At 42.5% G+C, this 12,973-nt stretch overlaps 1 protein-coding gene and 1 long non-coding RNA gene across 10 annotated transcripts in view; one reads left to right on the top strand and one right to left on the bottom strand.

The window, feature by feature from the left end:
* ZNF827 (zinc finger protein 827) overlaps positions 1-12,973 on the bottom strand; it is a 190,552-nt gene that overhangs the window by 24,616 nt on the left and 152,963 nt on the right. The gene's annotated exons all lie outside the window — the stretch shown is intronic.
* Positions 3,518-4,656, top strand: LOC147355024 (uncharacterized). Its single transcript, XR_015144158.1, has 2 exons — positions 3,518-3,646; positions 4,533-4,656. It is a non-coding gene; the product is annotated as an uncharacterized LOC147355024 (long non-coding RNA).

Raw genomic sequence — 12,973 nt, 5'->3', positions numbered from 1 at the left:
GTTAAGAAAACCACTGTGGGGCAAGTGGCAAGTGCCGCTAGGGTGTGCATCTTTCGGCTTGATTCAGTCACAGGTACCGTGCTCCATCGTCTCCTCCTCCGGAAACCAAATGAACTGGCCTGGCTACTGCTTACCTGAGTCATCATCGCTCACCAGGAACACTGCCAAAGCCTCCGAAACAGACTCGTGGGTACCATTCCACCAGCCCCTCCTGGAGGTTCCCAGATGACCTTTCTGAGGCACAAGGCAGGTCATGTCTCGTCCTGAGCTCCCAGTGGCTCCCCCAGGCCAAACTCCTCCTGCACAGGGCTCCTCAGATCGTCCACACACTGACTCCAACCATCTCCCCGCTTCTGGAGCCTTCAACACTTTCAAATCAACTATGCCTCCACCAGAAGTGACTCCCCGCCTCTGGCGCCTCTGCCGCACACCGACTCCAGCTCATTATCAAGTCCTGTCTCAGACAGCATCTCCTTGGTCAAGTCCTTCCCAGTTCCCCAGGCAATGTGTCCTCTTCCCTTCTCTGCCCCAAAGCACTTTTCTTGGACACGGGATTGCACCACCTTACCTGCTATATCATGTCTACATATCTTCTATTAACATATTATATGTCTTTTTAACACAGAGCACCCAGTGAGCTCGACATGCGACAGTGCTCATTAATCATGTTCTCTGGCTTCCCCTCTCGAAGGTGAGTCATTGAGGGAGGGGGTTCTGGAGGATTTATTTATGCATCCTGGGCATAGGCACAGACCTGATACATAGCAGGTGGGAAGTAGACAGTTGTTGAAGAAGGGAATGACTGAATGAAAGGACCCAAGTTTGGCAGGGAATAAACATTATTCTTATTTTATACTGTGAAAGACTGAGGCTTGGAAACAGTGTTAGTTAAAGCTAATGGCCAATTCGGGGTAAAAAATAAGGCTACTTGCTTTCTGAATGGTGTCTTAACCCCAAAACCACGATTTAATGATTTTTATTAGAAATGTTTGCAGTCCTGACCCATATCCCCAGAGGGCCTCTCTCCTTACTTCTTCCCAATAACAAGCTACAGGATTATTCTCTTCAAGATGCATTCTCTGGCAGACACTGCTTTTTTGGTTAACCCGACAGTCATTCTCAACGTTCCTCTCCCTGTCTAATTCCCACTGTAGAGGCAGCTAAGGGGGGTCATGTGCTAAAGTTATGACCAATAAAAAGGCTTTTGCTTTCCTGATAAAGAGAAAGATATACTTGGTGTTGGCCGCCTTCTTTTTCTTTCCTTGGACACAGAGACAATGCCTGGGGTTATGGCAGCCATTTTGGGCATATGAGGCCTGATCAGGTGAAGGCCAACCTGTTAAGTATGGAGAAAGGGAAAGATGAAAAATGTCTGGGTCCTGGATGGCATCTTCCAGTAGCTGAATAAATAGCTGAAACCACCCACTCTGGACTTACTTTTTAGATAAGGAAAGTAAACCACTATTTGTTTCAGCCACTGTCAGCTGGGTTTCACTTAGGATGCTCTTAATTGAAACTCCTCCCATGATTACTCTTTAACTGAGGACTTTGGAAGTTAGGTCTGCCTTTGACAAGTTGTATTCCTAAATTCCTGTATCCCGTGAAGAACTCTCCATATTCACTGTCAACAGCAGTAAGTGTACAGCCAGCTGAGCATATTTCCATCTTAATTATCTTCTGCTGCTTCTGCTGCTGCTAAGTTGCTTCAGTCGTGTCTGACTCTGTGCAACCCCATAGACGGCAGCCCACCAGGCTCCCCTGTCTCTGGGATTCTCCAGGCAAGAACACTGGAGTGGGTTGCCATTTCCTTCTCTAATGCATGAAAGTGAAAGTGAAGTCACTCAGTCGAGTCCGACTCTTAGCGACCCCATGGACTGCGGCCCACCAGGCTCCTCCATCCATGGGATTTTCCAGGCAAAAGAGTACTGGAGTGGGGTGCCATTGCCTTCTCCGTAATTATCTTCTGTTCCCCTCAAAAAAAAAAAAAACCTTTTTAAATTAAGAAATTTGCTTTCTAAAAACTTTTAGTTGAAGCATAACACATAACAGAAAAATTCACCTAACACTAACTGCTTTGTAATCGGTGCAAAATTTGGAATACAGATATTATTTTTTTAAATTTGCTCTTATTTCCACATTCCTTAATATTTGTTTCATTATTTTAAGAAGGTGTGAATAATTTTCTTCATTTCCTTTATAGCAAAATAGTTAATGATTAAGCCTGGTGTGCTGCAGTCCACGGGGCTGCAATGAGTTGGACACAACTGAGGGACAGAAGGACTGAACTGGACTGATACTTTTAAGAGTGTTTCAGAGGACTCTGTCTCCTACAAAGCATTTGATTTCCCTTTATCTTCTTATACTCTGGTTCCTGAGATATCCATAAATTGTTCCCATAAATTCCTGGCTACTCGGTACTATCTGAGTGGATGTTTTTCTCCCTACTTTTCCACCCATAATATTCGCTTTGAATATCATTTGGACCTTTCCCTCTTCCTTAAATACATTTTTGTTTTAAGTGAAGTAATAACTAGGTATGCAGGAGCAAGCACTTTTCTCTCTTATAGTATGGTTCAGAATATAGAAAGAGGGTATTTGGAGAGTCACCCCATCTTAGCAGTCCCAGTATAAGGCTCTTAGCTCCTCCCCTTTGTGGTGAACTGAGAACCGTCATTCATAATGATGAGGCTCAACAGCCAAGAGATAGGATGCCAGACTCGCCTCTTGTGATCCAGTGATCCTAGGGGACAGGTCTCATTTTGCGTACAGGTCCATCAAGTATTTCTCCAAAAATTTCCATGCGATAAACCCATCTGGTACAGATTGGGAGGGAGCTTCATCAAACTCTATGTGACAGAACATTGGATCCAGTAGAGGATTCAGCTTTCTTTGAATCCAACTCCTTCATTTCCAGGAGGATGAAATGAAGCATAAAATTCCAGGGCCTCTTCCATCTCACTGCACCTCACAACATGTACAGGTTTGAATAAGGGAATCAAGGTTTCCAGCATAACTAAGGCTCAGGGAGGAACCTTAAGGGTCATTTTGTTCAATTCTCTCTTCTTACGTATAAGGAAACCGAGGCCCAGAGGACTGAAGTAACTGCTCAGGTACCTGGCTAGTGACTCTGAGAGTGGAGTGACCAGCCTGGGTCTCACTGAAGCTCCTCCAAGCCACATGGAATCACAGACAATGTTTACAACAAACAAGGAAGGGCTTTTTCTTTCTCCTCCTGTGTTTTGGCTCAGGGTTTAAATTCTTGGTTACAAGTGGACATATGTAATTTAGCAATTCACAGACACTAGGGTTTATTTCCACCTCTCTCTCTCTTTCTTCAATTGGAATACAGTTGCTTTACAATGTTGTGTTAGTTTCTGCTGCACAGCAGAGTGCATCAGTCATATGTATCCCCTCTTTCATGGGTTTCCTTCCCGCTTAGGTCACCACGGAGCACTGAGTAATGTGCTAACCTGTGCTACACAGTATGATGCGTATATGTCAATCTCTCTTCTTGAAGGTGTCAGCCTAGTATATTTCCAGCGAAAATATACTGGAGAAGTTAGAGACCAGTGTGTCTTGAAGTAGAACAAAGAAAGAACAAGAGGAAGATCAAATGGGAAAACTCTAAAAGCCAAGCCCCTCTGAGGTAAACTATTTCTCTTTGGGCCTTTCATTGACATGTGGGCAACATTTTTGTTAAACAAACAAAACCTCTCAAAGAACAAGAAGGGCAAAGGAAAGGACTTTAGTTTGCTTCTCAGCTTTAACATCGTTTAGCTCCCTGACTGGTGTATCATCAGGCTTTGTTACTGTGTTTGTGTGAGAGGATCCCTGTATCTCCTGCCAAAATAATCCTCTCAAAGAACCATCTCTCGACCTGACTTTGGCAAGAGACATGTGGAGAGGGAAGGCTTTATTTGGTTAAAGTCGTAAGCAAAAGATTGGCCAAAGTGTGACCTCAACGCATAAATAACTGTCCAGATTGACTAAATCCGCATCAGCTGCTCAGTGTGGAAGAGGCTCTGGGGCCCCTTGGGTTTTCCGTGATGACAGATGGTACTGTGAGTCTTTCTTTCATCATCAAGCCTGGAGAGTTGCGAGGCATATCTCAAATGAACTTCTGAAATCCTTGGCACTTACAGTCCATACTCTTCTATAGGTTAAAACCTATCCGGTCATTTCCAGGCAGGGCACGTGGTTTTTCTGCTAAGTCCTTTCCCTGCTGGTTCTGTCCTTTGGTTTCATGGGCTTAAGACACGCTGCTGCCTTCTGAGGGTTGCTTGTGAATTAAGGAGAGCCAGTCATGCTTTAGGGCTCTTTGGGGGTCAATATCTTTGAAGGGCTTTGGTCCATAGGGTCACCAAGAGTTGGACACGACTGAAGCGACTTGCACCATGCACACACGTAGCGTCTTTGCTAAGTGTTTGCAGTTCTAAATCCTTTACAAATTTCCTGTAAGCGTCACTGCAACTTAGGGTAATCTGGCAGGTCCTAACAGATCTTTATTTTTGGGGGCTCTCAAATCATTGCAGACGGTGACTGCGGCCATGGAATTAAAAGATGCTTCTTCTTGGAAGAAAAGCTATGACCAACCTAGACAGCATATTAAAAAGCAGAGACATTACTTTGCCAATAAAGGTCCGCAGAGTCAAAGCAATGGTTTTTCCAGTTGTCATGTATGGATGTGAGAGTTGGACTATAAAGAAAGCTGAGTGCCGAAGAATTGATGCTTTTGAACTGTGCTGTTGGAGAAGACTCTTGAGAGTCCCTTCGATGGCAAGGAGATCAAACCAGTCAATCCTAAAGGAAATCAGTCATGAATATTCATTGGAAGGACTGATGCTGAAGCTGAAACTCCAATACTTTGGCCACCTGATGCGAAGAACCGACTCATTGGAAAAGACCCTGATGCTGGGAAAGACTGAAGGCAGGAGAAGGGGACGACAGAGGATGAAATGGTTGGATGGCATCATGAGCTCGGTGGACATGAGTGTGAGCAAACTCCAGGAGGTGGTGAAGGACAGGGAATCTTGGTGTGCTGCAGCCCATGGGGTCGCAAAGAGTCAGACACAACTGAGCGACTGAACTGAACCGAACAGATCTATTAGGTTCCCTACAACCACCTCTCTGCAGGTCTTGGTGCAACCAAATTTCCCTTTAAAGATGATTCCAAATACTTTTCCAAATTAAGGGATTTTCCACTGGTCGAGATGTCAGATCAAGGAATAGCTAAGCTAGCAGAATTTAGCAAGAGTCAATCTGTGCTTGATTAAAAATACCGGGCAGAGATTTTTAGGTATAAAAGAGTTCATGGTCTTGATCTTTTTGGGGGGCTCATTTCAAACTGCAGTTCAGTTCAGAAGCCCTCATCGCTATATAACCTCACCTTATTAATCAATCCATTAGAAATTTGTAGGAATTTGGATGTTGCTTCTACATATTTCCTCTACTTGTATTTCCAAGATCAGTGGACACTCCATAAATGCTTACTGAATAAATGAGACCATCATACCCCCAACATCATAACAGGTGAACTAAATGGCAACCAAATTTTACACTGCGACATGGAAGCAAACTCACAATATTGATACAGGAGTGACAGCCAAGGGGCTCTGGTTATTATTCTTTCCAGTTACATAGACCAGTGGGTACTTCTCTTCTTAATGATGATGATAAGATTTGAAGTCTTAGCAAATGCCCTCAGAATGTCCCAATGTTGAGAACATTCACAAATCTTTGTTAGAAAACCATCAGGCCTGGGAGCAGTCATTCTCATGTCTTTGTGGCAGACACTGCTCATTGCTTACTCAACAGCTAACAGAGCTACAATTTTTTTTTTAGGGGAGCAACGTGCCTTGTTTAAAAAACAAAAACAAAAACATGCATTTCCCCTTCCCAGCTTCCACGGCTGGTAGGGTGTAGCCCTAAAACATGATTCTGGTCAATGAGACTCATCCTATTTGGGCAGCTTATCTTCATTATGCAAACCAGCATCAGAGTTTCTTAAAAGTATATTAGAACCTGCTATATAGCATAGGCTGCTCAGCTCAGTGGTCTGTGGTGACCTAGAGGGATGGGGTGGGGGTGGAAGGGAGGTCCAAAAGGGAGGGGATATATGTATACATATGGCTGATTCACTTTGTCGTACTGCAGAAGTCAACACAACATTGTAGAGCAATGATACTCCAATGGAAAAAAAGGCCCATTCAGAAGATAATGCATAATTAAAGCCATAGGCTTCGTGTATGGAGGATTTACCACTGTGCCAGGTACTATACTATGCATGTACACATATTATATAGGAACTCATAACAACACTATGGTGAGATACTATTGTTACCATTCCCATTTTACAAAAAAAGAAGTATCAGGCTCAGGGAGGTTGAACAATGAATTCAAGTTCTCCCAGCTGGTAAGTGACAGCCTAGCCCAAACCCAAGTCTATATGGCTCCAAAGCCCAACCCCACAACCACTCATTACGTTACACACTTATACAACATCAGTGAAGAAAATTCAAGGATTCCGATTTATTTCGCCACAGACAAATCTATCTGCTATAATCTCGATTTGTTCCAGTTTAAGTTTTCCTAAATTCACCAGCCATCAAGAAGAAGCATCAGGACAGCATACATTTAAAGGGGGGTTTGTTGGGGCAACCCAAATACTGACCCCAGGCCCTAGACAGACAGAGACTGGTGAAATGTGGAGCCCCCACCTTCCTTCTCTTGCCTGATTCCTCCTGGCTGTCTTTCTACGTCTTTACTGCTGATGGGTTGCTGGATATCAAAAACCTGAGCACCAATTATGTAGATTTTAATTAAATCCTTTCAGGCCAGCTTTCACTGGCCCCAGAATAAGACCCTCCATTGACTGTTCTTTCCACTTTTCTTAGAAAAGGAACAGGCATTCAAGTGTGGTGCTACCCCATGACTATATTAGGTGAAGGTGGATCTTTATATCCAAAAGAGTTTTCTTCCACAGATTATCATAAAGTATGGGCACAAATGAGAACATCTTGAGGGCATTACCATTGCTAGGGCAAATGGGAGAATCATCACTTTTCCTCCTTATATATTGCTGAGCTCAGTGTTCCACATTTATTTCTTGAATAAAGGAGAGAATAAATAAACTAAAGGCAGATCAACATTGTTAAAAAATTTAAACTTTCTAAAATACTCTAAAATGTGAAAATTCTAAATATTTTAGACTTCCTAAAATAAGTTCTAAAATACTAAAGACTTTAATGTTCATTTACTTCTACGTGTGATTGTAGCCAAAAGGCCAAGAAGTGTGTTCATTTACTGCTAATACTGTATGATGCGCTACGTATCATGCCTACAGAGTATTTTAAAGATATTTAATGTTTCTTTTTAAACCCCAGTCACAGTCATTTCCAAATACTATTCAAGTAAGCCCCTAGGTATTCTGTCGTTCCCTTTACTGAGACTGGAATCCGCTGGTCGTCTCGATTATTCTCGTTCTCTTTTCTTATGGACAAGCCTTGATCATATCATCCATTCCTTTAAAGATTTCTAAATTTCCTTAAAGCCCTTATCAGTTTCCAGGCACTGCAGTATTCTTGCGTGACCACATCCAGTTTCAAATTTTCAGTCTTCTTTTCTCTCTGCTCCCAAGCTATTGAATTCTGTATTAACAGAAAATATACCTCTTCAGTTTGCCTCTCTTGACCTTGAGTTTTAGCACATTATACAATTTGTGTTAGATGACGGTAGATTTAACATTTGAAAGCAACATTCATCACAAATATTTTTCTCCTAGACCAGAAATACTATTTGATTCAGCAAAGTTATATGTTTTTATGTGATGAAGATTTCTGTTCATTGGTTTCTTTAATTCTTCTTCTTCAGGTAGGGCTTACCAATATGGGATTGGGAAGTACCTCTGTTGATAGCATTTTCCTATGAAAGTACGTCAAAATGATTGGCAGCATTGACAGTGTGTTGGCAAACATTTTATTTTTAAATAAGTAAAACAGGCTATCTCCACAATAATATCATTGTCAATAATTTATTCATGGCCTGTCTTTAATGAGGGAAAGAGCTGTGGATTTAGATGTAGCTGAAAGAGGAACTGGGCTGCCCAGGTGGTGGCATGGTAAAGAACCCACCTGCCAATGCAGGAGGCAGAGAGATACAGGTTCGATCCCTGGGTTGGGAAGATCCCCTGGAGGAGGGCATAGCAGCCACTCCAGTGTTCTTGCCTGGAGAATTCCATGGACAGAGGAGCCTAGTGGGCTATACAGTCCATGGGGTCACAAAGAGACAGACACGACTGAAGCGACTGAGCGCCTATGCATGCACGCAAGAGGAACTATAAATACGACTAGTTAAGATTTACTTAGCATTTATGTTGGGCTTCGCAGGTGGAGCAGTGGTAAAGAATCCACCTGCCAATGCGGGAGATCCAAGAAATAAGGGTTTGATCCCTGAGTTGGGCAGATCTCCTGGAATAGAAAATGGCAACCCACTCCAATATTTCTTGCCTGAAAAATTTCACGGACAGAGGAGCCTGGCAGGCTACAGTCCATGGGGTTGCAAAGAGTCAGACACAACTGAGCAACCGAGCACACCAAACACATAGCATTTATGTTCTTCCAGGCACTATAGCTAAGTCTTTTATTTACATTATATCATTTAATCCTCAAGGCAACATGTTAAGGTTCTCACTGTTACCCTCATTGTGTGAGATGCACGTTCAGTCACTTCAGTCGTGTCCAACTCTTTGCGATCCTATGGACCGTAGCCCACCAGGTTCCTCTGTCCATAGGATTCTCCAGGCAAGAATACTGGAGTGGGTTGCCATGCCCTCCTCTAAGGGATCTTCCCAACCCAGAAACTGAACCCGTATCTCTATGTCTCCTGCATTTAGCAGGTGGGGTCTTTACCACTAGCACCACCTGGGAAGCCATATCCTCACTGTATGGATGAAAAAAAAAAAAAATCAAAGCTCAGGATACTTAAGACATCAGCCCATTCTCACACAGCTGGTAAGAGGCGGAGCTACGATCTGAACCCAGGACCCCCAGTCTGGGAGAGTACGTGCCCTGGCTTCCCTTATACTGCACGTTAACATTCGGCATGTTCATCAGGCATCACCCTGTTTTTGTGAAGGATCTTTAATCTCTGTTTCAAAGCAGAAAAAGGCTGATAGCTGATGACCTTGACTTAGTGGGTTCTAAGGAAGCCAAAGTCATGTATTTAATTTTTCTCATTCCTAGATGGCAAGTGTCACTGCATTTTATGGTTTCAGATGAAAGTACAACCTCATCCAGCTGCCTTTGACACAAACATCCCTGTTAAAGAACAGAATACAGCCACAGCGTGGAAGGTCTATAATGTAAATTTAATCCTCTGCCAAACACATATTTTATCCATAAGGTATCTGAAGAATTGAACTTGTATCTTTGCAACCCCATGCACTATAAAGTTTATGAAATTCTCCAGGCTAGAATACTGGAATGGGTAGCTGTTCCCTTCTCCAGGGGATCTACTCAATCCAGGGATTGAACCGAGGTCTCCCACATTGTAGGCAGATTCTTTACCAGTGGAGCCACCAGGGAAGCCCATTTGAAAGTTAGGGCATTACTATTATTAATATATTCAGATCAGTTCAGTTGAGTCGCTCAGTTGTGTCCGACTCTTTGAGACCCCGTGAATCGCAGCACGCCAGGCCTCCCTGTCCATCACCAACTCTTGGAGTTCACCCAAACTCATGTGCATCAAGTCGGTGATGCCATCCAGCCATCTCACCCTCTGTCATCCCCTTCTCCTCCTGCCCCCAATCCCTCCCAGCATCAGGGTCTTTTCCAATGAGTCAACTCTTCATATGAGGTGGCCAAAGTATTGGAGTTTCAGCCTCAGCATCTGTCCTTCCAACGAACACCCAGGACTGGTCTCCTTTAGAATGGACTGGATGGATGTCCTTGCAGTCCAAGGGACTCTCATGAGTTTTCTCTGTCACCACAATTCAAAAGCATCAATTCTTCAGTGCTCAGCTTTCTTCACAGTCCAACTCTCACATCCATACATGACCACAGGAAAACCAAAGCCTTGACTAGACGGACCTTTGTTGGTAAAGTAGTATCTCTGCTTTTTAATATGCTATCTAGGTTGGTCATAACTTTCCTTCCAAGGAGTAAGCATCTTTATATTTCCTGGCTGCAATCACCATCTGCAGTGATTTTGGAGCCCCCCAAAAATAAAGTCTGACACTGTTTCCACTGTTCCCCCATCAATTTCCCATGAAGTGATGGGACTAGATGCCATGGTCTTAGTTTTCTGAATGTTGAGCTTTAATCCAACTTAGGTTGGTGCAAAAGTAATTGTGGCTTTGCATTGTTGAAATCTGCGGTTTGATATTGGAATACATTCTTAAATAAATATGGTTCTGTTATACATCATTTTATTGCATATTTCTCATTTTATGTTTTTTTGCTAATTACTTTTACTTGCTGTTTATTTTATATTTATTTTAAACTAGGAAAATAACATTACACAAAAAGTGAATTTGAGTGATTTTCTTATTCAAATTAAAATGGGTCATAAAGCAGTGAAGACAACTCCCAACATCAACAATGCATTTGGCATAGGAGCTGCTAACACACATACAGTGCAGTGGCGGTTCCAGAAGTTTTACAAGAGACGAGAGCCTTGACATGAGGAGCGTGGTGGTGGGCCACCGGAAGTTGATAACGACCAATCAGCTTTGATGGTCCTATTACAACTACACGAGAAGAACTCAACATTGACCATTCTATAGTCATTTGGCATTTGAACAAATTGGGAGGGTGAGAAACCTCGATAAATGGGTGCCTCATGAGCTGGCCAAAAAAATCACTGGTTTGAAGTGTTGTTCTTCTCTTATTCTACATGACAGCAACAAACCATTAATTGATCAGATTGTGATGTATGATGAAAAGTGGATTTTTTAAGACAGCTGGCAATGACCAGCTCAGTGGCTGGACTGAGAAGAAGCTCCAAAGCACTTCCCAAAGCCAAACTTGCAGCAAAAAATTCATGGCCACTGTTTGGTGATCTGCTGCCAATCTGATCCACTACAGCTTTCTGAATCCCGGCGAAACCATTACATCTAAGAAGCATGCTCAACAAATCAATGAGATGCACCAAAAACTGCAACGCCTGCAGCCAGTATTGGTCAACAGAAAGGGCCCGATTCCTCTTCACAACAATGCCCAACGGCACGTCGCACAACCAGCGCTTCTAAAGGTGAACACACTGCACTACCAAGCTCTGCCTCGTCCACCGTACTCACCTGGCCTCTTGCCAACCGACAGCCATTTCTTCGAGCACCTCGACAAGTTTTGCAGGGAAAATGCTTCCACAACCAGCAAGAAAATGCCTCTACAACCACAACCAGAAAACGCTTTCCCCTTGTTTGGGAAAATCATCTTAGGGGTTGGAACCCAGCGATGTTTAGAAGATGGCTGCTCACTGTTTATGGATCCTGGACTTCAGTTGCAACATTTCCAGCCTCCGGCCACCCCAGCTCACTTCAGATTGGCCCCACAATGCAAACTGACTCTGGCCACTCCTGTTACCGCTTGCCCTGAATTCAGTGGTTTTATGCACTCACAGCCCCCCCTCAGTTTGTCTCTCAAGTCTGAAGTCGAGGGTCGAGCCTGTCAGCAACCAATTCTCTGTTCAGTCCTAAATGGTGGGGATTCCCTCCAATTCCAGGGCTTGGCTCCTAAATACATATTACACCACCCTCCAGGTTGTCTAGTTGGTTAATACATTGTGCAGTATTCACTGCATCCTTAAAAGATTTGTGCACTTTTAAAATCTTCATTTCAAAAAGCTGAATACAGCTAAGCATATACTCTTTGTGAATTTAAAGTGTTAATGAAATAGTAAAAAAAAATAAATAAATAAAGGAAAGAAAAGAAAATACTTTCCAAGAGTTGGTTGAATCCCAAAGCACGGATTTTTATGCTACAGGAATAAGCAAACTTATTTCTGGTTGGCAAAAACGTGTTTATTGTAATGGTTCCTATTTTGATTAGTAAAGATGTGTTTGAGTCTAGTTATCAATATAATGATTTAAAATTCACGATTTGAAACTGCAATTACATTTGCACCAACCTAATAACTAAATGAAAACTTGAAACCCCTTCTATTTAATCATTTAAGGATAGAGCGAGAAGAGGATTTTCAGCTCACAAATCCAAAATGTAAACATCCAGTAGCCTAAGGATATGTTAAGGAACAGAAAATATTCAGTAATACAACTCCAAAGTAGCTGAGCAAGAGGAGAAATCTAAAAAAAAAAAAGGATATTTTCCTTTCATTTCACTTTTCCAATTGAAAAGTAAACAAATTAAACACAAAAATATCAACACACTATTTCAGTTACAAATCAAAATTGAGAAAAATCAAATAATAAATTTGGCAACCTGGAGACACAACCCTACTCCATACTGGAAATGAACTATATTTTACTTATGTGCCTTCTATTACTGTAGGTTGGTATGTATTTTTTCTCAAATATTCCGACTTGGTCCTTTTTGAAAGCATCTCTTCCTAGCCTCTCTTCTGACACTGATCTTAAATACAATAGACAATAAATAAATATTGGTTGATTTGATTAAAATTTCACCAATTACAGGCAAAAGAGAGAAAATGGGCATGACATGTGTCAATTAATGTAAAGCACCTGCAAACAGATAAGCATGAGAAGCCCTCGCCCGTGCAGCGTGGCGCCACGTCCTAACCCATGACAGAAAGTCACCACCTCAAACTATTGGGTTGGCCAAAAACGTTTGCTTGGGTTTTTCCTGCTGCATCTTATGGAAAAACCCAAACGAACTTATTGGCCAACCCAATATGATGACAGAGATTCAACATCCTTTGGAGACAGTCTCCGCAGAATCTTGGCCCCACCTTCTGGGAACCAGGTGAACTAGAAAGAAAGCTCAGACTACTGCTTCTAAAT

Source organism: Bos grunniens, chromosome 17 (genome assembly GCF_055505025.1).
Source record: "Bos grunniens cultivar Pamir isolate PY7600 chromosome 17, Bosgru_T2T1.0, whole genome shotgun sequence".
NCBI lineage: Eukaryota > Metazoa > Chordata > Mammalia > Artiodactyla > Bovidae > Bos > Bos grunniens.
Note: the sequence above shows the minus strand (reverse complement) of the source record. Positions and strands in the feature narration are given on the sequence as shown.